This window comes from Physeter macrocephalus, chromosome 18, assembly GCF_002837175.3.
Source record: "Physeter macrocephalus isolate SW-GA chromosome 18, ASM283717v5, whole genome shotgun sequence".
In the NCBI taxonomy this organism is placed as follows: Eukaryota; Metazoa; Chordata; class Mammalia; order Artiodactyla; family Physeteridae; genus Physeter; species Physeter macrocephalus.
The window spans coordinates 97,959,751-97,964,350 of NC_041231.1; positions in this window are offsets into that span (position 1 = coordinate 97,959,751).

Sequence of the window (4,600 nt, forward strand, 5' to 3'; positions counted from 1 at the left end):
GCCCGTGAGCCATGGCCGCTGAGCCTGCGCGTCCGGAGCCTGTGCTCCGCAACGGGAGAGGCCACGACAGTGAGAGGCCCGCGTACCGCAAAAAACAAAAACAAACAAACAAACAAAAAAAAATGTGGCTTGGGATCAAATACAGATGGGAAGAAAGGAAGACTTTGATTTCTAGATTCACCTCACCAGATAGGCATCTTCCTCTTCTTTCACTCTTCCTTTCATGATCAGTGGCCAGTAAATGTGAAGGTAACTAAGGCGCAAAAGGAAGGACAATTCTCAAAAAGGCAATTAGAAGTTTTAGACAGAGAAGCATAGCTCTGACACGTCTTTTTCGAGAGCGTCTGCGCCCTCCTTTCAGAATGCCACCAGCTTTTGTTTTCATCCATAACTTCTATCACCAGGTCCCGGGTTACTAACATAAATTATGGACAAAGAATTGGTAACCGAAGTTCCATAGCCTCTCTGGATCTGGTAACATGAAAGGGAACTGTCTTCCTTGATAGAAATGTTCCCACTAACACAAGTAAAGGAACAAAGAAAAAAATTGCCTTGATGCTCGTCCCCCTTGTACTTCCTACTTCCTCACCTTGAAAACAAATTATTGAGAACGTTCACAGAAGGAAGGTTCTGCTCAACCTTTGGGAGAATGCAGTACCTAATCTGTATTCTGCAATGACTTGAGTTGACAATATCAGCAAATATATTGCACTCAGACAAAATCGTTTCAGGATAGAATAGAAGTGATATCAAGAGATAAGGCTAGGGCACCACACAGTATTCACCTGAGTCCCCATACCTGAAAGTACCAGAGAGCAGAAGGTATTCCAGGCCTGGAAGAAACTAGACTCACTTGATCTACATGTGGTTTTCTACTAGACCAAAATGAGACAGTAGCAAATGTCCAATTGCACACTGAATAAACTCCAGAGCATCTCAGAGAAGCTCAATGCTTCTTCTCAGTAGTGATGCTAAGGCACAATTATATCAGCTTTGCAAAGTCGTCAGATCCTGTGTGATATTTACATAACACACACGTGTTCAAAAGCAACTCTGGGGACTTGTCCACAATCTTCTCAAATGTTCCCAATTCTCTGTTTCGTCTCCTAGAACCACCTCGTCCTGTTCAACACATGACAACCCACCAAAGAAGAATCTCATAGCCCTCTTAAGTCTTTCCCTTTTTGCTTGATGAAAGAGTCGTTGTCACGACTGAGTCTTCTCTTCTTCCACACAAGATGGTACACAGTATTCGCTGTTCTGGACAAATCATTTTGTAAAGCGTTTCACAAGTGTATTTGGATGAAGGCTAATATGGGGGTTTTTGAACCACTGGTGAGAGATGAGTTAGGTCTGGTTATCCAGAGACTGCAAGACATGTGCCTTTGGCCTTTGCTGTGTGAAGCAGCTGTGCAGCCAGAATGCAGAATGAATCTTTGGGGACCATTGGACCCAGATGTGCTTATGAAACTCATCTAAAAAAATCCTTATAAGGTACAAAAGTGGAGGAAAGAAGCTTGACAGACCCAGCCAAGACCTTAACCCTCAGTGTCAACTGCAAAGACAGTTGCATTAACAGGGGGCAGATGCCTTCCGTTCTATTCTTAGTCTTTCGGGTCAAACTAAGGTATAGTTCAGGGGTCAACAAGCCAGGGCCCCTCGAGCCAAATATGGCCCGTTGTCTGTTTTTACATGCCTGAGTCAAGAATGATTTTTACATTTTTAAATTGCTGGGGAAAAAAAATCAAAAGAAGAATCATATTTTGTAACACATGAAAATGGTATCAAATTCACATGTTAGTGTCCATAAGTAGTTTTATTGGAGCAAGATTATACCATATTGATGAAGGCTGCTTTTTCTCTACACAAACAGAGCCAAGTAGTTGCAAGAAACCATATGACCAGCAAAGAAAAAAAAAAAAATCCCTTACAAAACAGTTTTCTGACCCCTGATAAAGTTCATTCTTAAATTTAACCTCGTCCCTTAAATAGGTGTGTGAGGACTTGCTCAAACGCATGGATTCTTTTTAGAGGATAGTTATGTCATCTGTTGGGGAATGAGCCACTAGTTTTTATCAAATAGAAGCTGACATGGGACACGTGACTTGACCAACCTTGACTATTAGTTAGGGAAACACAAATTAAAACCACGAAAAGATACTGTTTCACACCTACCACTTTGTAAAGAAATTTTAAGTCTGAAAACATACCGTGTTGTAAAGGGGCAGCGTAATATGTTTGGGCACTGCTGGTGGAAATGAAAACTGCCACCACCGTGTTGGAGAGAGCAGCTTGGCAATTCCTAGTAAAATGGAAGATATATATCCATAAGACGACCTATGATTCCACTCCCAGGCTTATCCTCTATTCTGAAGAAATTCTAGCACATTCACAAAAGGAAACACATAGAAGGATGTTCTGTATAGCCTGGTTTATGTGGTTAATGGTTTTCCCCATCCCTTCCAGGCACATGGTAGGCTGTGCTTTCAGCTCCCTTGTGGCTGGGTAGAGCCCTATGGCTAGTTTTGGACATTGGGTTGTGAGCAGAAGTGACACATGTCATGGCTGGAGTGTATATAAGGCCAATGTGAGATGCTTGCAAGTTATAACAATCCATAGAATCAAAGAAGAAATTATAGTGGAAAATAGATAATACTTCAAGTTAAATAATAGTACTCCATATCAGAACTTATCATTATACTATCAAATACTACATATCAAATCTATAGCCATGCTTAAAATGTAATTTATAGCTTCAAGAGCATATTAGGAAAGAAGAAAAATCTGAAAAAAATCAATAAACTTAGAATCTTAGTTTGGACTCCACTCCTCAGAAGCAGATCACAAGCCAATGATTCAAGGGCACACAGTTTACTGGGAATAAATTAGTTTGCCAGGGCTGCCATAACAAAGTACCCCAGATTAGATGCGTTAAACAAGAGAAATTGATTTCTTCACAGTCCTGTAAAATGGAAGTCTGAGATCAAGCTGTTGGTGGAATTGATTTCTTCTGAGGCCTCTCTCCTTGGCTTATAGACAGCCACCTTCTTCCTGTGTCCTCACATGGCCATCTCTCTGTGGCTGTCTGTGCCCTGACCTCCTCTTCCTATAAGGACAGCAGTCAGATTGAATTAAGGCCCATCCCAATGACCTCACTTTAACTTAATCACTCATTTAAAGGTCCTATCTCCAAATACAGTCACATTCTGAGGTACTGGGGGTTAAGATTCCAACATATGAATTTTGAGGGGAACACGATTCAGCCATAACAGGGAGGGCTGGGAAGGTAGAAACACAAATAGAAAGTGAGACAGAGAAGGGAAGGCAGCCAATAAAGGGTATATTATTAAGGCAGCCATCACAACAGGTGACTGGAGCTTGATTACCAAGGAATACTCTATAAAACTATGTAAACTATGCATCAGAATTATCCTGGCCAAAGGACAAGAAGATTGGTATATTTACACCCTGACAGCCTTCGGCCTTTGGTTAAAGGTTTCTCCCACGGATGTTAGTTCCCAGGCACTTCTAGTCCACTATTCTACAAAGAGGGTTCTGGCAGCTCAGTGGCAGCCCTCTGACAAAGAATCAGATGTTGGCCCTTGGAACTCAGGCTGGTGTGCATGAGAATGGCAAGGAGGCATATGGGCAGAGCCCCAACAGTGTCTGCTTAGCAGCCCTCTCCAGAAGTTACAAAAAGAGGAGTAAATGAACCCAAAGAGAATGCAATAATAAACAAATTCAAATGTATAAATAGATAAATCTACAAAACTTTGGATTGGTTCATTAAAATACTAATAAAATTTTAAAATTACTGTTAAGACTTCCAAAATAAACAATGTGAGGAACTTTAAAACAGGACATCATTACAGTTCCCACAGACATGAGCTCATTAAGAGAAGAAATAGAAATAAGAGAGAGTGCAAGTAGCAATTCCACACCTACCTATATACTCAAAAGAATTGGAAACAGGTACTCAAACCTAATACATGTACATGCATGTTCATAGCAGCAATATTCACAAAAGCCAAAAGGTGGAAACAACCCAAATTTCCATCAATGGTTGAATGGACAAGTTGTGGTATATCCACACAGCAGAATATTATTCAAGCATAAAAAGGAATGAAGTACTGATATATGCTACAACATGGATGAACCTTGAAAACATTATGCTAAGGGAAAGAAGCCAGACACAAGAGACCATAGACTGTATGATTTCATTTATATGAAATAGTCAGAGGAGGTAAATCCGTGAAGACAGAAAGTAAATTGTTGCTTGCAAGGGCCCAGGGGGAGAAGGGAATGGGGAGTGACTGCTTAATGGGTTGAAGGTTTCCTTTTGGGGTGAGAAAAGTATTTTGGAATTTGATAGAAATATGATTGTACAACCTGTGAAAGTGCAAAATAACACTGAATTGATCACTCTGAAATGGTTAAGTTGATATGTGAATTTTACTTCAATAAAAAAATGAAGTGAGGGGTAAGGGGGACAGGGATAAATTGGAATATTGGGACTGACACATACACACTACTATATATAAAACAGATAACTAATAAGGACCTACTGTATAGCACAGGGAACTCTACTCAATACTCTGTA